We start from the raw sequence: 22,927 nt of genomic DNA, 5'->3' as shown, positions 1-22,927 counted from the left end.
TTGCAAACCTTTGGCACAAATGCTAGGCTAGGAAAGAGCTTGATAGTTTCAAAATAATCAGGTTGTATGCAGTGATGATTGATGAGGTAGAAAAATCATTGTATTTTTGTTGTGAGCTCAAATACAAGTCCAATTCCAGATAGAAAGTTCTTCTGTCCATCACAACTCCAAACACTGTACTTTATCTAATCCTTAAAAATAGTATTTTGGAGGCGTGAAAAAAAAGGCTAGAATTATTTAAATAAAAATGAGCGTTTATAACTGTATTTTCTAAAATTCCACTTTCAAGCAAACTTTTTTTTAATGAAGTGCTCTGTTTTTGTTTTGTATAGAAACTTTGAAATAGCCTGAAGGCTTTCTTTGACCAGCTGCCTCTCTATTAAATGTCCTCAGAGTGAAAAGATTTCCACAGCAGAGGCACCTGCAGGATGTGCGATTCATTCTCACTCCCAGTGTTGGTTGTCTGGAAGCTTGGGCTCCACTGGCTCATCACTTACATTCACAATGGACATCTGGAACCAGCAAAATGAAACATTAGACTTGTTTGTGTTGACACATTAAAAAGGGAAAAGAGAATGGCTTAAAGTTCTGAGAGTCTCTGTAACATCTAATTACGCTTTCAACTGCAGTCCAATAAAAAAGCATGCTTTCATGGGGGAAGTGGGCACTAAGAAAAACCATGGTATGCTGTTCTGATTGTTGCTTGGTCCACCTCTCAATCCATAAGCTGAGTGGCAGGCAGCTTTCCCATGGTTACAGAGCTTTTATTCTGCAAAAGCTAAGATGAACCAAGACTTTCGTTACTACCATTTCCTTAACCCAACATCCCCACATACAAATCAGAAAAGAATCTTAATGATCCAACTTTAAAAAATGTCCACCTGAAGGGAAATTGTACTTTCTTTAAAATGTATTATTCTTCATCAGCTGGAAAGCTCAGTGGTTAAGAACAGCTACTGTTCTTCCAGAGGGCCCGAGTTTAGTTCTTAACACCCCAGCTGACAGCCTGTAACTCAAGTATCAGGAGTTCTGGTACTTCTAGCCTCCATTGGGCACTGTTGTTAGAGAGAAAGAGAGAAAATCCCAAACATTTGACTATCAATAAACACTTGGGAGCCAGATGTGAGCCCAGAGAGGCAGAGAAAGCACACAGCTGACTTCCTACTCAGCCAATGTCCCAGAAGGAAAAAGCCCCTTCTCTTTCTCCATGCTGTCTTAAATACTCTCAACTCGGTGTCCCAGAGCAGAGACAGATGTTCCCTAGGGAAATCTGGGTAGCTAGATTAGAATTAAAAACCTCTTGGTTCAATGAGAGACCCTACCTCAATATACAAGGTGGAAAGCAATTGAGAAAGATACATAGCATTAACCTCTGTATTCCATGCTTATTTATACAAACATGAACATGTACATATGTACATATATATACACATGCCTTCATACTATACACAAAACAAAAAATACATTGTTGTTGAATGGTTATTAATATTTACTATTGAATTATTATTTTAGTGAAATCAGCTGTTACTCCTTAACCAGCATTATACCCAGATAACCACACAGAGAGACCAGAATCTATTTAATTAGCCCAATGCTGCACAATAATTATTCTGTTCTATCCTCGATGCTAATACAGTTCTTCCCATTCAGATTTCCCGTATGTTACTTGCTTTTAAATCATCTCGTAGGCCCAGTTCATTTCTCCTGATGTTTCCCAATCTTCTCCTCATGGCTCCATCCTTTCCTTCCTTCCCTTTCTCCTCCTCTCATTATTGGCAACAAATGGTGACATGTTTACACAAACTTGAAACAGGAGATACTTAGAATAAACATCATAATGCAATGTCCAGATTGATGCAGATAGTGAGGTAGAGAAATCAGCATTTGAATGAGCAAGAGTAGTAAACTGTACACAGTCCACAAGAACATTATGCCAACACACTGTTTTATTTATTTCTACAACCTCAGGCAGCTACCACCAAATGTAATTTTCATTTTTGGCCCTTTTCCTGCATCTTATCGTTAGCAGGATAGAAAATGAAGATCTGAAATGCTAGAGTTTTCTTCCATCCTCAAGGTCAAAGTTTGATTCTTAAGTCTATGTGGACAACACAATCAGCTGGCCAGGCTCTTTATATTTAGCCCAGAAGTTTCTCATGAGAGAGGCTAGATAGAGCTTGGCATATTTCACCTCGGATATGTTCCAAATGTTGGTGACACGGCCAAACTAGGAACCAGACTTTGAGGACTACTGCTGACCCCCTCTGACTTTTGTTCTTAGCCTGACATCATGCACAATTCATGGTTATTATGAGTCAGAGGATTGTCTCAATCATATTCATCCAAGTTTCTGTAAGAGCCATCTCAAGTTTCCTTCATTAAGGATTGGTTCGCCAGTGGGCCATCCGGCTTCTGGGAAGGAGGCAGAACTAGCTCTGCTCTCTTCCTTTACTAATCTCCTCCCCCATTCTCAAATTGCTTGTATGTGTCCTACTATGTGGAAAGAAAGTAAACCTGGGAAGAATCAAAGGAATGTGATCAGGGCATTCTCATTTGGCTGATGTCTGTCCTTGTCCTAAGCTAGCTTTCTGCATTCTATGCCAGGCTTGTGATCAAACCTGAGATATTTCCTGGGAATGGTTTAGGAAGCTCATATGTTTGAGTACTCAGACTCCAGTTGGTGGTGGAACTGTTTGGGAAGGGTTGGATGTAGCCTTGTTGGAAGAGGTACGTCACTAGAGGTGGGCTTTGAGCTTTCAAAAGCCTACACCATCTCTGTTAGCTCTCTATAACTCTTGCTTGGGTATAAAGATAGGCTAATTTGGGGAGCCTTTTCTAGTCACTCACTCTAGATCCCAAATAATGAGACAGAGAGCTCTTTAGATTTATTCAACAAGAGCTGGGTAGATAGTCATCTCATCTAGCCCTCTCTGCTAATCTGGCTACTTTCCAGCCACATGTTCCCCACTCATGAAGTACCTGACATATTGGTTGTGCTCAGGCTGCTTCTGCCCCATCAGGTCAGTCCTCATGGCTACATCCTTTCTTCTCTTCCTCCTTCTCTCTCCACCTCATAATCCTTACCTGAGACACTTCACTGGATCAAATGCCCAGCCTTCCTATCTCGTCTGGCCAGTCATAGGTTGTTCAACTTCTTTATTAATCAATCAGAGATATTTGGAGAGCAATGTTTACACAGCACTGATAAATGATCATGACGATGCCCACGTCTGGACTGCAACCAGATACCGGGGGGTGGGGGGGGGTTGCACAGAAATCAGCATCTGAATACACCAGACCAACCTGAGCCTTTGTGGATCAAGATGTGAGCTCTAAGCTTCCGTACCAGTATCATGCTGGCCTGCCTGATGACATGCCCCTAGCCATGATGGCCATGAACACTAACCCTCTGGAACTGTGATCTGAAAATCAAATACTTTCTTTTATAAATCAATAGTGTCTCATAACAGCAGTTTTGCAAGGTAACTAAGACACGCCAGGTACACGTCCTGTCTGACTGGCATCCCCATGACCTCAATTGTCCCTTCCCTTTAACTGGTTGCTATGATGTCTCTACTCCTCAGAAACACCCTCATATTCACACATAACAATTCATTCATAGGTTGGGGCATTTCTTTGGGCAATATTTGAAATAATTTCATTCCAATTCTATGTCTCGAGATCCAAGACATGAGGTATTCCCATACATTTCTTTTTCTTAATGTCAGTAGAGTGCTGATCTAGATGCAGCTGTCTGTAGGCTACCTCAGATTCTCAGGCACTAGCCCCTATAGTGAACACATATCAGCCTCTGAGGGGGAACTGTCGATGTTTAATATTCATCATCAACTTGACTATATTTAGAATCATCTAGAAAACTGGTGAGGTACACCTCTGTGTATGTCTCAGAGGGTGTTTCCAGAAAAGATTGGATGAGGGGGACAAGAACTACCTTGAATATGGATGCTACCATCCATGGGCTGGGGACTCAGATGGAATAAAAGAGGGAAGGGAGGAAAGGCAAGTGAGTGCAAGCATTCCCCCTTTTGTTGCTACCTCCCTGCCATTTGACCTAGTCCACCATGCCCTCTCTGCCATGATAGGCTGGCACTGTGAGGCAAAAGAAACCCTTTCTGCTACTTTGTCATACTGATGAGAAAAGTAACCAAACACAGGAATTTCTTCCTCACTGAGGCTCGAAGGGAGGGGGACAGCCATCATACTTTTCTGTTGGAGGTTAGTCTGATGTATTTTGATGCTACATACTGCTTGCTGCCTCTGCCCACCTATACTTTGCCTAAGAGCCTAACCTATTTGACCAATGAAAGGCCATCACACCTGGCCAGGGAAAATAAGATAGGGGTGGCTAAGGTTCCCTGGCTTAGAGAGACAGAAAGAATCTTGGGAGAAGAGAGACCCAAGGAGAGGAGAAGAAGGAAGGCCGCCATGGGTTAGGTGGAGAAGAAGCACATGGCTGGCGTGGATGGAAATTTGGCCCATATGAAGAACATTAGCAAGTATTTTGGCTTATGGGTGGGAGGTAGCTTCATAGAAATTATTAGAACCAGATGGCATGGGATTGGGACAGGTATCCTATACCTGCCCCTCTATGGGAAGTAATTCAAGGGATTAATATCTGCCCTGCCCCAGGTTAACTGAGGATATTTTAAAATATAACAGGTGTTTGTGTCTTGATTGTTTGCTAGCAGGTTAGAAAATACCGCAGTAATAATAATTTTAGGCCTGATAATAAACATTTTAAAGCCTTACTAATTTAACAGCAACAAATTGGCACTCAACATTTAAGCCTACTGGTAAAATAACTGGAACACTTTTCTTTTTCCCCTTAGTGGTGACAGGATAGTGCAAAGTTCAAGGTATGGCTTTCCTCTAGAATATAACAAATATCTCCCCTGACACACACATATGCACATGCACAAAAATGGATCTCAACGTCCTTACCCTTTTTCTTTGCTCCACTTGTTTTCCTTTTTCTTCTTCCTAGTTTTAACCTTTCTACTTGTTATCATTTTCTTTGAAAGTCTACATTTTGGTCTGCCATTTCACTTAGAACTTCCCATCTCTTTCCCCCATGTTGGCTCAACCACAGCTATTTGAATACCTATACCAGTATGAATCCTCTGTGCCAACATGCATCCTATGTACCAAGATAAATTCTGTATACCAATACAAACCCTGTATGCTCACAGGTTAACCTGATTATAACTAATACTCAGGGCCTGGACTATGTCTGCGAAGTAGTTCACACCTGAGGACACATCTTTTCCTGAAGTTGTCTTAGGGACAAATGAAGGCCATGCATCAGATTCATACCTGAGCATCACCTGATGCCCTCCTTCATCCACATCTCTTCTCCAAAGTGTCTTTCAACCAGGAACCTCATCTTTTATTCTTCTGCCACTCTGGATTCAAGTTTTGTTTTCCACCCCTCATGTTGTGAGATACCTCATGAGGAAGTCAAATCCCTATCCCTCATTTACCATGCATGATAATTTCTTTTCTTTTTTGGACAACCTCATCTAGAAGATATTGGGTCCTTGGCAGTTCAATTTTTCTCAGCAATTGTCTCTCAATGAAATCTAATAGAGGGATATAACAGAACATTATTTGTATTCTTTATTGTCATAATTGTATTGTATATTAAATCTGCAGGAAAAATACAAGAAAATTTGGAAATTAAAAAAAAAATTTCTCTCTCCCTTTCCCCCTCCCCCCTCTCTCTATGTTTCTGTGTGTGTGTGTGTGTGTGTGTGTGTGTGTGTGTGTGTGTGTGTGTGTGTTTTGAGGTAATTACTAGGCTGACTGGCTGGTTGTCTACTTGTTTTGTTCTCTTCTGAGGAAGTTCTTACTAGAGAGCAATGGCTTCAAGCTCAATAATCCTCCTGTCCCCATATCTTGAATATTGGAGTTATAGGCACATGTTACTCCATCTAGTTGAACAACTGTTATGATTGATGATGAATTTATGTTGCAGAGATATCAAAGTACTTGCCAAACTTCACCAAATAGATATATGGCTAAATTTACTTTTTATGTCTCTTATCATTTTGCCATGCAAGAATGAATCCTTGACGATATTCCTTATGCACAGCCTTCCTGTGATGCTTATCCAGCCAGCCTGCTGAAAGAAATGGAAACAGATACAAGCAGATGCCCAGGCTCAGGTATTGTGACAGCACAGTGCCATGCCACCAAAGAAAATGCTAACTGCTTCATTGCTACTGTCAGCTACCCTGGCCATAAGTTTTAAAGATTAATTCCAAATTGCTTGTATCCAAGATTTCCACCAATTAAGTCCAACTGACTCAAGATTTCAGGATATCAGAACAAAAGGGGGTTGTTGTCTTTCTCTATGGAGGGACAAGGGATTTGCTCCTGAAGCCACTATCAGCTGTAATAAGAGTTGGGAATGTACCTTGTCTCATTTTAGTGGGAGGAGAGTGCTAGCTAGTTGATGAATGTCGATAAGATTATTCTATTCAAAGCATCCCAGGCAATTTCCATTCGTTGTCAAGGTTTATCTCTTTATATGCCTTTATGAATCAGATTTTCTTCAAAAGTCATAATGCTTTAGATTATCAGCCATATCAGGTAATGTCACCAATGATAAATGCCCGCTGTTAAAATGAATGCCGTGTTCTCCTCTGTTTCTCAGCTTGTTGTTAATGCAGACTCCTGGGGCCTTGTGTGACAGTGGGAGTCCATTTATCGGCATAAAACAGCCTCTTGTTTATACACGATCACTTGGCCCATGTACAGGAAGTTAAGAAAAATAGTGCAATCTGCAAATCGAGAACAAGGCAGCTGTTTTTTGTTTTTGTTTTTTTTGTTTTTTTTTAACAATCAAGCACTATTTAGAAGGATTAAGGTGGCTTTGATAAACTGCCAAACAATCAGAAAGGCCAGATTTAGAACAAGGCCCACTGAAGACCTTTTAGGCTTTTCATTTCGGTAAAAATTCTTCATTGGAGATTTTAAGCAATTTCTTAATAGAAATTACTATATTTTTTTAAAAGCATAACTGAATGTTTCCCCTGAAAGGGAATGTTATCTCATTGTTTCTTTCTTATACAAAAGAAATTGTATTCTGGAATCACAGAAGGAAAAGTGTTTATTTCCTTTTACCCATAAGCCCCATTAGTTTCAAGGTACACATGCAGGATTCCTGAACTTGAACATGCCTATCTGTTATATGTAAATAGTCTCTTATGTGGCCTTAGAAATGCTGTAAATCTCTGAAAACTCCATTTTCTGTCTGCTTTGTCATCTGGATAAATGGCATTAAAGCAACCTTTTCAAGATAAACATTAGGACAAGGTGCTCCATGTACCCCTAATGCTGCTATTATCCATTTCTTACTGGATATGTCAGGAATGAAAAGCCATGACTGTCCTTTCCACGAGGCCTCCTGTCAGAATTATAGTGCACTGAGAAAGCTTAAAAACTAAGGTAACATCTCCCTATACTCAGAGGGCAGATCTGCTTAGCACTTCAGCTCCAGTTATAAGAGAAACGATCGTCCCAAGTTCCTTTGGGTGTGATGCAAGGCTCTGCATCGGAGGCATCCATCCACATAAACATGGGTCACAGGGGGAAGTGACACACACACTGGCAGTCATGTTGCTCGCTGCGTCATGAGTATTAAAGTCATTTGTCTCTGACAAGAGTTGCATGACTTCTGCCAGCATCCTCAAAACCACAGGATAAATTATTAGCCTGTAAGACGGGTAAAAATCTACTTTCAGACATGATACTAGACGTGCTATCAGTACACTGTCTAGATATCCAAAAGAAAAGAGGTAAAATAGAAAAAAAAATCAATCCAGGGTTTTGTGAAGCTGCCCGGACTGACCTCCCATTTTCTGTTAACCTGGTAGCACAGATTTTTCTACTGAATTCTTTTCTTTCCTCTCACCATTCTCCCTCTCTTTTCTTCCTCCCTCCCCTCCCTCTTTCTTCTTCCCTCCTTTCTTCTCTTGGCATTTCCTAGGGTTCAGATAGATGTAGTCTCATTCTCCTCTACTGTGGAGGCAAAAAGGACTCAGGGTAACTATCTGGAGTGTTCCATGCTCTTCTTCATAGCTGTGTTTCAGTAAGTGCCATTCTAGCTGCTGTGAATATGCTTGGGAGCAAAGCAAAGTGTTCTTCAGAGACATTTACACATGAGTGTGATATTTCTTTCTGGAACTATCAGGAAAGAGGTGCTGCTCTGGAGCTGCGGATGCTAAAACTGAGACGATGCAGGACTGCCGTTGCCATGGTCATCCTCTGCCCCCCATAGACGATCCATTTGCTAATAAAGTAGGACTGACATCTCCTATTTGCTTTGATTTACTCTTGAGCTGACAGTATTTATAGTACGCAACGTACCTTTTGTAATATGTATGCGTTATGTAATGGCTAAATTGAGCTAATTTACATAAGTATCACCACCCATATATATTGTGGTTTGAAGACAAAAATCTACATTTTAAAGATAAAAATACATTGTTGTTAACTGAAATCACCTTGTTGGATAATAGATTTTTATTTTGACAAACCATTTGAGCATGTCTCCAAAACTGCCTTCCTAACACTAATCTATCCATGGAAAGCAGTTACAATTCTGCTTTTAATCCAACCTCTTTTGAACTGTATTTCTGTCACTCAAAACCAAAAGCCTTACTAATTATTGGGGTTAAATAAGAGGTCCTGCATACTATATTGCACAGCACTGATATAAGTTAATATAGTAAAGCTGTGAGAGAAATCTTGTTGTATTTTTTTAATTCTGTAATTTTATTCAACTTGCATTTTTGCAGTATACTATCATTTATTTCTCCCAGATTGTTTCATGTGTATGCCTTATTGTTTTTATTTAGTAACATCTATCAATTTTATAAAACAAATATTCTATGAACCCAACTTAGAAAGTGTTCACATATTCTTCTTGTAGATTTTAATTCTGTAAGTCAGCAACAATTAAATGCAATAAACAGAAAGTGTATATGAACAACGTTTTCATCAGTCCAGGCTTGTTAGTTCCACGAACATTTCGTGAGAGCCTCATGTATGTCAGGCAGCAGAAGATGTTTCTTACATAAACTCAGAATCAAAATTGGAGCAGAGAGAACATAAAAGCCTTAGAAACACAACTGACTAAAAACAATGCAGTTTCATTTCCCTAAAGAACACACCAAACTTTATCAAACTAAGGCCAAACAAAAACACTAGAAACTCTCTCCTTTTCTTTGGTTTTCACTAGGTATTGAAAGCAGTTCCTCGGATTATGCATACTTACAATCTTTCAGATGACTGCTAAAAATAACTGAAATATCTAACCTACTTAGAACATGAAGATAATTTTTCTTGGAATAAAAAGGCTATCAATATCAGATTTACAGCACAGTTTACAGTCCAAAGGCTTCCAATTTGATCAGGAAATAAAACCAAAGTCAATAAGCTCCTGCATATATCTAAACTGCTTTGCAATGTTGCAAGAGGACAGAACATGAAAGGAAGGCGTGTGGGGAATATAATGAAATCTTGAAAGCCAGCTCACTCAGAATTAAGTCAATCAATTCAATTCACAAGACTTTTTATTGTTACTCCTACCTCTTGTCTTGTTCCTCGCTAGGCCTGTTGGGAGATATTTAAAGATGCCCACATATAATAGGACAGCATTACACAGTCAACTTACTTAATTTGTTTAATCAACTGGGAACATATCTGTGGTTGACCTGTCCTCTCTGTGTCTGTGAGAAATACAAGAAGATAAACACAGACATGGCTCTCAGGAGGAGAACTGAGGAAGGAGAATGTGGGGTCCCCGACCATAATCACCTATTGCATACCAGTGGTCTCAGGATGTGGAGGAGCTGGGAAGCAGCATTTGGGAGGCAGTGAGTATGGCAGATGTGAACAGCTCAGGAGACTGTTTGGGAGGACAGCTCTTTTATTGAAATTCCTGGGCTGGCTTATATAGATTGAGTCAGGGGGCAGGGCGAAAAAGGCAAGGGAGCATGTGTTGCAGGGGCAGGGGCGTTACAAGCATGTTAATCAGGTTAGCAGACTGCTGGTCACATGATTGCTGAGAAGCCAGCTCTATGGTGGAGAAACAGAAGCAGAGAAACATGACTTTATCATGGCCACAGCCTTTTCCCCTATGGAGTTGACTAGGCCCAAGCCTCATTTGGGTGGGAAGCAGCCTCACTCCTTCCGTGTTCTCAGATATGTCTATGTTATAAACAACACTTTACCATCCCTTACCTGTCTTGAGAACCCAGAGGAGAGATGAGTTGCACATACCTAAATAAATTTTAAAAAGCAATTAATAAAATCAAAGCTATGAAGTATTTTTTTTTGTTTTTTTCATTTGTTCATTTTTAAATTTTGGCGTGTTTGTAGCCTCACTATTTTGACAGGGACAAATGAATAATACTGATCATGTGTAAATGAATACATTCAATGATGACAGCTCATGAAAAGAGAACAGAAATATTTAATTTGATGAGCACCTTTTGAGTAACTTCTATAGGAAAACATTCTGGCAAGCTTATGTATGTAGTTTGCTAATTTCCCACATTTGTCAAAAAAAAAATATACACAGGACAAGCATAGAAAGTATGGCAAGATAGTCATATGAAGCAAATTAAGCCAGTCTCAGAAAGACCTATATCACATTAGTTAAATTTTTATTGTTGTGGTAAGACCCCATGACAAAATCAACTTATAGAAAAAAAGTGTTCGGAGCTTATAGCTTCTTGGGGTTAGAGACCGTGACAGGGCAGAGAGCATAGAAACAGGCAGAAAGATTCAGCCATAGAGCAGTAACTGAGAGCTCTTATCTTGAGACACACCCACAAGACAGAGAGAAGGGAAAGACAGATGGGAAGCAAGGGAGACGAGGAGAGGGAAGGGAAGAGACAGGGAATGGCCTGAGCCTTTTGACACCTCAGCCAGGTGGGTTCCTTAATCCCAGCACACTTTTAGTCCCCCCAGCACACCTTTAATCCCAGTACTCAGAAGGCAAAGGCAGGTGGATTTCTGTGTGTTCAAGGCCACCATGGTCTACAAAGCAAGTCCAAGACAGCCAAAGATACACAGAGAAACCTTGTCTCGGGGAAAAAAAGGGCAAAATAAAACAAAAAGAAACTTCAACGCCCACTCCCAGCTAAATAAGTCCCCCAATAAGGCCACACACCACATCCTAATCCTTCCCAAACAGTTCCACCAACTGGGAGCAATATCTTCCAGTATATGAGCCTAGACACCTTTCCTTTTCTTTTCTTTTCTTTTTTTCTTTCTTTTTTTTCAACGTTTAGGAATTTTATTTTCCTTCCATTTCTCCCTTTGCTCAGGTGTCTGCAGAGCAGCTCAGGACCACTCCAACCCACTCAGTGGCCTGAGCTGTGTGAGCTGCTGACCAGTCCTCAGTGGCTGGCCAGGCACTCCAGTCCTGGATAGAGAACTGCTGGATGAGCACAGAGGACCCCGGCACACCCTCATACCAGTCTGCCACCTCTGGCTGAGCAGTGGTGATCTCAGGAGCTGGTGCAGTCCATTTGCCCGGGAGTTCCTCCCCGGTCGCGGCCTTCTCAGCAGCAGCCTGCTCCTCCTTCTTTCTCAATCTCCCCTGGGTCCCTGTAGAAGTAAAGATCAGGCATAAGCTCCTATGGGGGCTCACGGGAGATAGTGTACTTCCCAAGTCAGCATCCACATCAGACTCACTGACTGAGCTCCCATGTTGTTGCATGGGATGGCAATGTCCACATAGCACAGGGGAGAATCCATGTTGCGCCGAGTGATGGTTGGCAGGCTGACCTAAGAGGACCCTGTGAGAAGCAAGTGGTCAGCCCTGGCGTCAGTCACCACTAGAAGCCGTGGCTCCCTGAAGGCTGCTTGGATCTGGTTGGTGAAGGTCCCAGGTGTCAAGCTGCCAGCAACGGGAGTGGCTCCAGTGGCAGCAGCAAACTTCAGCACAGCTTGCTAGCCAGTGTTCCTGGAGGAGACGACGCTGACGAAAGCAGGGCTCTCAAAAGCAGCAATTGCCCGAGCTGCAAGCAACAGCTTCTCCCAGGTCCGCTTCAAATTTATGATGTAGATACCATCACTCTTCCTTTTGTAGATGTACTGCTCCATCTGGAAGTCAAAGTTGATACCTCCTAAGTGGGTTCCTGCAGCAAGGAATTTGAGGACATCGTACTCCTGCATCTGCAGGACTTCAAGGGCTTTGGACATTGTATAAGCGTCCCTTTAAGTTACGAGGGGAATCAAGAACAACACCGTATGGACCCATCCCTGGGCCATGTGGAAAGGGCAGCACCTCTTCACTCAAAGCAGCACACATCTTTTCTCTCATTTATGGCTCCTAGATTTTATATAAGTACATGAAACGATGCAAAAAAAAGTATGGCATAAATATAGAAGCAAAGCTATGTAGGGGAACAAAGACAAAGGAAAAGAGAGGGGGAAATAAACTCATTATACCTGGTCAGTACATAATTTACGTATATGATCATATCTTCTCATAACCCAGCAGCATGTAAATGAACATTGCGCTAATGAAATAAAACCTACTATTTAATAAAATATAGCAGTGAAGGAAGCATGATACAAGGGTCAGAGAGGATGTGTGCAAGCACTACATGTTGTTCAAGGGAAGGCAAAGTTCTTCTGGAAGAACTAGATAAATTCTGAGCCTTGAGGAATGAAAATATCTCAGTGGGCAGCAAAGCTTATGAGGAGGAACAGATAGAACCTTGCAATGCATAGTCTGGAAAGTCTGTCTCAAACAGACAAATCTCTCTGAACATGCTTAAACACAATATCGTTATAAAGAATTATACATGCCCTAATCTAATTCATTCCATGTCTCTGAACCTTGACTCTTCAACTGTCTTCAAGTCGGAATGGTCACTCTCCCTTTCCCTCTCCATGTGACTTTTGTAGTAGAGTAAAGACATATCCCAACCTACTGTTTTGCCTACATATTTGAACAGCTTCAATGAAGTACAATTTACATCTTTTAAAACATCTCATGTAGTTAGTGTATTCAATTTTCATGAGTTTGGATTGGTGCAACTACCATCAGAAATCCTCCCAAAGCCTCCGGGAACACATTTGTACTTTTTTGAAAAATTGGTTCGTACGAATGTTTAATGTGATATCCACACTTGAGCACAATCTTCGAGTGCACCACAAATGTGATTGCCTGTAGGCACTGTAAAAAGATGTGTGGTAGTTATAGGTACAAAGGGATGGAATCACACCACACAATAGATCCACTTAAGAAGTTTAATAGAGAGATACAGGAACCATCTCTGGAAACACAGGTGAGAGAGAGAGAGAGAGAGAGAGAGAGAGAGAGAGAGAGATAAAGAGGTAGAAATAGAGAAGTAGAGAGATAGAGAGAGGTAGAGAGATAAAGGGGTGGAGAGGTAGAGAGAGAGAGCCATGCTGAGGGTCTGTTCTTTTATATGGCCCTGGGCAGGGCCACGCCCCCATGGCAGATAAGCAATGACATCACAGGTTGGCGGATTGTCGCAGAATCCTAACAGGCACTGTTCAGACAGCAGATCTGTACAGCACACTCACAACCTTTTAGATCCACTGAAGAATACCTCCATATTTCTCCTTCTCTCCAGGCCCTTTCAATCTCTATTTGATTGTCCTCTTGTATGTGGGATACCTCATATAAAGGACCACACGCAGAATCCAGCTGACTGCTACAAATTACTTACTTAAAAACTAAAGTTTATCTGTAGACTCTCAAGCAGAAACATGGGCCTAACTGTATGTCAGTCAATGTTTAATGAAGCTAAAAATGAAAGTATTATTTCCAAGAAAACTTCAGCAGCTCCAGACCCCAAATTTTCTCATTAGTGATGCAAATAAGAAAACTCTCAAAAAAAGAAAAATTGAAAGAACAAGAAAATGGAGCCTGATATACCTAGTTAGCAGCTTGCTTGCAATGCAGGTTCTACTGCAGCCTCAGAAATTCTGATGTGTTTTGACATATTTATCTGTGGGACTCTGGCATTGCATTACCGTCTTCACATTATTTTACATCTAAATTGATTTCAATTACATAGACATTTCAAAACATTAATATTCATTTGAGATATTTCTGATATCTTCTCAGTGTGCTAAACTTTTCCAGGCTCTGGTTCATAATTAACCCACTCCACATGTAGCTGCAGAGAACAACCCTATGAAATTCTGATTAGTATAAGAGCCTTTTTGCATATGCTCAAAAGTTCTTGAATTATAAACATTCAATTGACAAAGAGTTTGCACATACAAACTGTGCTATCAAGGTTGGACTTTTAGAAGCCTCTTCTCCAGTCTTTGAGAATATGAGCATATAAAGGGGGAGGAAGCCCCCTCAGTCATGTTCATAGGGGAGGGGAGTAAAGGGGAAATGGGAGGGAGGGAGAAATGGGAGGATACAAGGTGAGATAACCATTGACATATAATATGAATAAATTAATAAAAAAGAATGTATCATTTACATTAAAAAAAGAATAAATAGCTTAAGTAAGAAAGAAGCCCAAGTGACTAGGACACTAGATTATTTTGAGAAACCAATGGAGAGATTCAATTGCTCTCACAGAGGTAAAAGTCAGCACTAAGGAGCCCAAAACCAAGAGAAAAAGAAACACTACAGTAGCCCTAAAGGCCTGTAAAGGGAAAAGTGTATTCTTCCTGTCAAGGGGGGGAACCTACTATTCCAGTTTGGTGGTCATTTAGATAGTAGACCACTCCTCAGGAAGGCAGACCCACCCACCATCAGCCGTGCCAAAGAGGTAGAAGAAATAATTATCTGTTAATGAGAGAATGCTCTTTTCTTCTGAGAATGCCTACACTCTGTGTAGTTGCTACTGAGCTACATGAGGTTGCCAAGTTGACCTCCTTTCTGCGTCCTGACTCACAAAGGCAGAACGTTTCCTTTTCCTCCTCTTTCTTTTCTTTCAAATGGCCAGAACCGAAGTATGCTTTCTCTCGTAGGTTGGGCCTTTCTTCTCTCTCTCTGAATGCTTTGGCCCTGCCTTGCAACCACTTGTCTGTCATGTGATTGATGGCCTCATGTGGTCTTTCTCTTGCTTGTTTCATCTTCCTCTTCTGGGAAGTTGCCAAGAATTACAGATTGCCCCCACCTTCCAAGCTCTAACAAAATGGTTCTCAACTTCCTTTTGAATCTCTTCTTAAATTGTTTCACTGAGGATGAAGAACCCCCAAGAATGGCCCCCACTTTTCCTGGTAACATGTGGTGACTTGACAGGTATGTGGAGGAGATTCACTAAAATTTTCAGTAACAATAACTCAATCCCTTAGTGTGAATTCCTTGAAAGATTCTAATGAATGAGAGTGATAGATTTCTCATGCAAATTTATAAACGAACAAGGGCAAACTAATTTGATTGATATGGAGTCAATATGTAAAATTCCAGAGGCCTCAGACAGAAGAAACAATGGGCAGTTAAGACCAATGACTCATTCTTCAGGCACTGAATTGTAAAGCTATGCAGCAACGCTGTCTAAATTCCATTGAACAAAGGAACTTCCATGTCTGACTTGGGACACAAGATGAAATTAGGCAATATGTAAAACAAGACGTAGAAGGTATTTATGAAACAACAGCTCTGCTTATTCTAGCATTTCATTTAGTAAATGTTGAAATTTACCTGAATGTTCAGCAAACTGTTCGGGGCTGCGTTCTTTAAGGGGCTTAGCTCTGGCGTATGAAGCTAGGCAACACTGCCCCCTTTGGGTCTTCGCTGTGATCTATAAAGAGAACCCTCCGCAAATGCCTCAGTTGATGGGTGCTCAGGGGCATTGCTGCATTTGAGTATAATTCAGAGGCATGAGGGGAAGAAAGTCAGTAGGGTGTTCCAGTTGGAATATTAGCTTATCTGAGAACTGGGATGGTTCCTTGGAATTCTAATTGAAGACAAGTACTCTTGAAGAGACAAGTGGTCCAGAGGTTTTGGAGCAGCAAACTGGAAGATGCAGAGAACCCATCAGTTCCACATGGTAGCAGTAAGCTTAGCTGCCAGGAAGCTCTGACCCCTGGAAAATAGAAAGGTGCAGTACTTTGAAGAAATTGGACTTGCTGAGGATACAACAGTCTTCAGTGAAGAAAACGGCCTGGCTAGCAGAAGAAACTGATTCATAGGAATTGGTGGGGTTGACAGCAGGCACAGAGGTACTGGGTGAATGAGGTCGGTGCGACAGAGGGCTCACCACCAGCAGGGACAGAGGCTCCAAGACTGTTCCAGAAAAGAAAGGTGGAGAGACTGTTGCTCTACAGACAAAAGTCCTCAGCACTGACCACAAGCCTATGCTGCCTGGGACCACCAAAGAAATAACAAAGAGGTCCTGAGAGAGGAGGCTTCTATTAAACTTTTCCTATAATTTCTTTCTTTTCATTTATTTTCTTTCTAAAAGCTATACTTTATATGTAGCAATTTACATGTTATATAACACTATAATAAAACTACTTGATATAGCTTAAAATAGAAGGAAATGGGGAAATTTTTCAAGTTTCAAAACCCACCACACAAAATGACTTTTTTTTAATTCACTTTTTCGAAGTGATCCAATGTGACAAATTTCTTCTGTAATTAATCATGGCGATTCCTACAGCACAACTGGTCAATGAAAGAGAGAGCAGCTCTCACAATTCCTGCTTTAAATGAAGAACACATGTTAGATTCTGTGGAGTATAAAATAATTCTTGGAACTTCGGTACCTAGAGATATGAATTCACATATCCACCATGAAAAAAATGACAGAGTTGAAACAAAAAAAATAGCTTTATATTCTCTTTCATGATTTGTGTGTCATTTTGCTAGCACCATGTCCTTTATCATCACCTCACATGACCCTCTTTTAGTCTCCTTTCTTAAGACAGTGCCCACACAACATCTGTTTATGTAAACACATCTGTGTATTATAGGCTAGGATCTTCATATGAGGAAAGACACATAGAGTGTTGTTATTATTGTTGTTGTTGTTGTTGCTGTTGGTGTTGTCTGAATTTTGGTCATCTTGTTCAATATTATCCTTTCCAAATCTATATATCCTATAACTTTCATGTTTCCTCATAGCTAAGTAAAATTCCTTTTCTTGTATTACCACGTTTTCATTACCTGTTCATTGGTTGATGGATGTGTTGCTTAGCTCCATTCCCTTGTTATTGTAATAGCAAAAAGCATGGATGCACAGACATCCCTCTAGTAAACTGTGGAGGTCTTTGTATTGTGCCCATGAGTGGTGTTGCTAGGTCATATGGTGTGTGTGTGTGTGTGTGTGTGTGTGTGTGTGTGTGTGTGTGTGAAATCTCAAAACTGATTCCCATAATGGCTGTACCAATTTTCACTCCCACTAGCAGCGAATAATGGTTCTTCTGTTTCCACATCCTCTTCAACATTTGTGGTCATAACAAAGTAGCTTAATGTGGATTTTAAAAAAATGACTAAGGATGTTGAATATTTTTGAAAAAAGCTATAGACTGCTAATGTTTCTTCTTTTGATAACTTTTTGGTCTTTCTTTGGCCGATTGTTGGGAAATTTTGTTTCCTTTATGCTTAAATTTTGAAGAACTTCATAAATTCTGGGTGTTAACCCCATGGGTAAAATTCAGCTGCTAAGGATTTTCTCCCTTTCTGTGGGATGTTTGCTCTACTGAGTTCCTTTGCTGTGCAAAAAAAATTCAATTTTGTGTATGCTTCTCTGTTAATTCATAGGGTGGTTCCTGGGCTATTACAGTTTTTCAAAAACATTTCCCCTACATTGATACCTTAAGGAATATTTCTGTATTTTGTTTTTAAAGTTTTAGCATTTCCAGAGAGGGATTTTGTGTGTATTTTTTCCACCAAATATATTCTGACTATACTTTCCCCTTCCTGTATTCCTCCAAGTTCTTCCCCATCTCCTTTCCCATCCTTATCCACCCTTTTTCTGTCTCTCATTAGAAAACAAATGGGCTTTTAATGGTCACTAATAAATAATAAAATAAATTAAAAGAGAACAAAACAAAGAAAAACAGCACACCAGAATACAACAAACCAAACAAACAGAAGGAAAAGAGCCCACTCAAGGAAAGGTACAAAGTGCTGGCTTCAGCAGCGCATATACTAAGATTGAAATGATACAGAAAAGAATACCCTGCACAAGGATGGCAGTCACATTTGTGAAGCCTTCTATATTTGTGCTGCTGAGGGCCATGTCTGGGTCTGTGGTCCTACTGCAGCCGAAGTATGTGTTGATGTCCCTGGCCCATGTTAACTACCAACGACCACGAGGATGGTCTATGCTGCAGCTTGACATCATGCTGATGTCTATGGGCCATGCTGCTGCTGGGAGCCACATTGATGTGAATAGCCTATGTGCCACCTGAGGTCATGATGAAAGTCCAGGGTCCCAGTGGCCTCTGAGGGTCTTGTTTGGGTCCATGATCCTACTGTGGTCATGATCTGTGCTGTTGCCACAAACCATGAAGAAGCCTATGATCTGGGTTCCAGCTGACTGTAAAGAGCAAGGAAGCTACTTTATCATTGATATCAATGAGATGACTGCAGACTCACAGTCGAAAAGGGGCAACAGGGAAGGTTATAACCCTGATTACCCAAAAAGTAAAGCCCTAAAAAGGAAACCATCAAAGGAAACTCTTTAAAAGTAAGATAAGGATGCTGTAGTGTAGCTCTCTACAATTAATGGCTTCTGGTGGGGGAGGAGGGAGAGGAGGACTCAGTTTTCTTTAGGGGGCTGGCCAATAGGAGCTTTACCATGCTCCAGTGAGTGTGTGAACAACTCAATTTGAAATTTTGTTATTGTTGTTGTTGTTGGGTGGGAGGTCACAGGGCAGAGGAGCAGACATGAAAGGTCTGGGAGACGAGTATGATCAGGATAGACAAGGTGAGATTCCCAAAGAATCAATAAAAATATTATTTTGGAAAAAATACAATAAAAGGTACAAGAAACAGACACAGATGCAGAGACCCACTTGTTTGTTCACTTGGGAAACCCATAAAAACACTAAACTGGAAGTCATAATACATAACCCAAGCCATTTTCCTCATACTGGGTTGCTTTATCCAGCTTTATATGAGTGAAGATGGCTAGTCTTATTGTAACTCCTGCCCTTTTCTGAATAGAAAGGAGGGAGGAGTAGGCGGGGAGGGGCAGAGAGGAGGTTGGGGGAGGGACTGCTGAGAGGAGAAGACAGAGGGCAAACTACAGTTGAGATGTAAAAAGGCATATATATATATGTATATATATATATATATATATATATATATCTCCAAGGTTTATAGGGAGGAAAAGAAAAGAGAAAATAAAAACAGAAAAAGCAAAAGCCCTGAAATAGTATTATGGGACAAAGGTCCTCCAACAATGCCATTGAGTCATTTTCTGGTGTCCAACTACTGCTAGAGAATGCAGTGTACCCTTAAAAGTAGTTTATTTCCCCAGTGAGACTCTCTTAGAGAAAACTAAATATTCATTTACAAATGGTTATCAATTGGAGATAGCTTCTGGGGTAGGGACGGGGGCTTGTGTCCTCTTTTCCTTTCAGCTGTAGTTCACCATGTGGTGCAGCCCCATGCAGGCCCTGTGCGTGCTACCTCAGCTTCTGCTGAGTTCATATGAGCTTCAGTCCTGTTGGGTTTAGAAGGCCTTGTTTCTCTGATACCTTCCATCACTTCTGCCTCTTTCTTCTTTCCACCTCCTCTTCTACAAGGTTCCTGAGACCTGAAGGAAGGGGCTTGATGGAGACATTTGTACAAGGTGAAAGATGTGGATCTAATTTTACTTTTGTGTAGATAGATAACCAGTATTGTCAGCACCATTCATCAAAAAGTTTTTTCTTTCCTTACACTACATGCTTTTGTCTCCTCTGTCAAAAATTTGGTTGGTCACAGCATTGTTTATGCTTTTGTTTCTCAACCCATCATCCATCCATCTATCTATCTATCTATCTATCTATCTATCTATCTATCTATCTCTGTTCTCTGTCTTGCTCTTGCTTTTTTTTTTTTTTTTATCTTGGATCCCCAGAGATGTCTACTCTTTTGCTCCTTTCAAGATAAGTTTCTCTTAGTTAACAACTTAATTATATAAATGCTTTCTTAGTTCAGGCTTCTCTTGCTATGGTCAAACATTATGAGCTTATGTCATCTTACACTTCCAGGTAAGAATCCATCACTCATGGAAATCTGGGCAGAATCTGAAGTGATGCAGGAACCTGAAGGCAGGAACTAAAGCAGGGGCCATGGAGGAGTGCTATCTACTGGCTTGGTACTTCTGGCTTGCTCAGTTTACTTTCTCATACACCTTAGGACCAGCAGCTCAGGAGTCATGCAATACACAGGAGGCTGGGCCATCTTGCCTCAATGGTCAATGCAGAAAATGCCCCACAGACTTGCCTACAGGCTGATCTTATGGAAGCATTTTCTTAATTGAGTTTCCCTCCTCTTAGATGACTCTAGCTTGTGTCAAGTTGAAAAAAACAAATCAGCCAGCACAAACATCTTCCAATCTCTTTGTTGAGTAGATAGAGTACAAATATTAAAAATTAAATTAAAAATAAAATAAAATAAAATAGATATCCAAAAGAACAAATATCAAATTTTAATTCAGCTTTTCTTTGCAGGGGTCTCTATAACACTGGCTTTTAAAGATGTCAGTGAAGAATCTGCTTTGGTCAATGCAAGGATTACTTTATAGTTTACTAACCATCAAACTGGAAGGAACCAAAGAATACTTTGCCTGTGTTATACTGCATTGAACATGAAAGCTTCAAGTATCTGACCTTGGTAGATACCACTCACTATAAACTGAACTTATTAATTAATGCAATTTCAGAGAAAACTGGTATGACAATGTTATCCACATTATTTCACACTTTTTCCTTCCGTAAGTTTTCAGTTCAAACTTGCTGTTAAGACAGAAATAAGCCTTTCACTGCCCGACGCCACTGAGGTCGCAAGCGTGAGCCCTGTCTGCCACGGCCGACATCCTCTATGTCGCCTCTTACCTGCTGGCCACCCGCAGGGTCCACTCCTCTCCTATGGCCAAAGACATCAAGAAGATACTAGGCAGCGTGGGCATCGAGGAGGACGGAGACTGGCTCAAGAAGGGCATCAGTGAGCTGAATGGAGAAAGCATTGACCATGTATTGCTCGGGGTGTTGGAAAGCTCGCCACTGTGTCTGCTGGTGGGCTGTGGGTGTTTCTGCTGCCCCTGGCTCTGCAGCTCCTGCTGCTGGTTCTGCCTCTGCTGCAGCAGAGGAGAGGAGAGGAGGGAGGAGTCCAAGGATTCAGGTGATGACGACATGGGATTTGCCTTATTGATTAAATTCCTGCTCCACTGCAAATAAAGTAGTTCTATGCATCTTGTGGGGAGTGGGGCAGACAGAAATAAACAGAAATGAAGATGGTGGCCTGGTCCCCAAGAAACTTCTTAGCATGTCTAATGTGAGAGAGAATTTTCTGCAACAAATATAGAAATCCAATCAAGGTTCTCTGCAAGAAAGGAGGCCAAAAAATGTTTTCTCATTTTTCATAGGGTGACAGTGTGGTCAACAATAAATTTAAATTCGAGAGACAGGATCCACGGAAACACAGCTCTGATACCAGGCCCATTTAAATGTGCCCATTAATATAAATTTAATGTCTGCTAAAGTACAAAATGCTCCTTTCTATTTGTTTGCTTTGAGAAATTGGCTTTAATCATATTCCCTGATTCCTTTTGAGACTAAAAGCACTCCTTAGTAATTTACATTTGGCTTTTGGATTCCTTCTTCATTCTATGTGAAGCAGGACTCCCGGTTTAGTAGAAGCAAACTTGTAACTCACAGCAAGAAGCTTCCATTTCAAAATCACTCTGCCAGTACAGGCATCCAGGCCCATAAGCCTTGACAAAAATGACTAACAGGATCTGTGCCCTCGAAAGTCCCAGTCCTGGATAAGCTTGTCTCGAGAATCAGCGGGCACATACCTAAGATTTGAATTTGCTCTCTTTGGTATTTCAGAGGGATTACTAATACAAGAACTACAGTGTTTAACACACTGTCTGACATACCTGAGAAACAGAGGTCAGAGAACCAGCCTCTGGCCCTCAGGGTTTGCTACTAGCTCTAAGATTCTGAAATTTGCAGTCACCACAGAAAACGCTGAAGGCAATGAGAGCCGCCTCCAGCACAGGGGGTTAGTTATTTTCGAGACATTGCCTTGAAGCCTTGTGAATTCTCTCTTTAGGTAAAGGCCATACATTTGACCACTATGCCAAGCAGCACAAGAGATACAATAATGAATTTCTCCCTCTCTCACATCTTTCAAATCTCATGTGATCCCTGATAATTCTGGGGAAAGGAAAAGAAAAGAAGAGAAAAGAAAAGAAAAAAAAATATGTTAGGTGTGCTCTCAGGAGTACCAAGAGAGCATCGAAGCATAAGAAGATCCTGGGATCTGCCAAGAAGATTTTCCTTTTACAGTCAATGGCTCTGCGTTGGAGGCTTGGATTATAGCAGCTGGAGCCCGAGAGGTGACGAAATAAGCTTAGTTATAGTACAACAGGCGACTTGAATTGGAAGGCTATTCTTGTCAACCAGGTTACATTTTTAGAAAGAATAGCTGAGTGTGTGAGTATGAAAAGAATGCAACGGCCCCAGAGCTAATGTGAACTTCCCTTGGTGGAGGAGTGAGATTAACCTCCATCGTGGAAGCTATGGTAGGATCAGGAAGCAAAGACATGCATGCTTGCAGCGACCACTGCCAAGCCGACCTAAAAGAGCGGCAATGTACAGCAGACATAGAAACCACGACCCCTAGAAAATGAGTTCCATTAGAAATTTAGGCAGGTCTCCTACTCTCCAAGGTACTGTAAACAAGACCTACTGCTCCTTCATCTGGTTGGTCCCCCAA

The 22,927-nt window shown here is 41.0% G+C and overlaps 1 pseudogene across 1 annotated transcript; it reads left to right on the top strand.

Moving 5' to 3' along the window:
- The first annotated feature begins 18,498 nt into the window (after positions 1-18,498).
- On the top strand, positions 18,499-21,381 carry LOC311608872 (annotated as a pseudogene). Its single transcript has 2 exons — positions 18,499-18,637; positions 20,999-21,381. The product of its transcript is annotated as an uncharacterized misc_RNA (transcript).
- The last annotated feature ends 1,546 nt before the right edge of the window (positions 21,382-22,927 follow it).

Source organism: Acomys minous (genome assembly GCF_964271855.1).
Source record: "Acomys minous genome assembly, chromosome: 11".
NCBI classification, from domain to species: domain Eukaryota; kingdom Metazoa; phylum Chordata; class Mammalia; order Rodentia; family Muridae; genus Acomys; species Acomys minous.
Note: the sequence above shows the minus strand (reverse complement) of the source record. Positions and strands in the feature narration are given on the sequence as shown.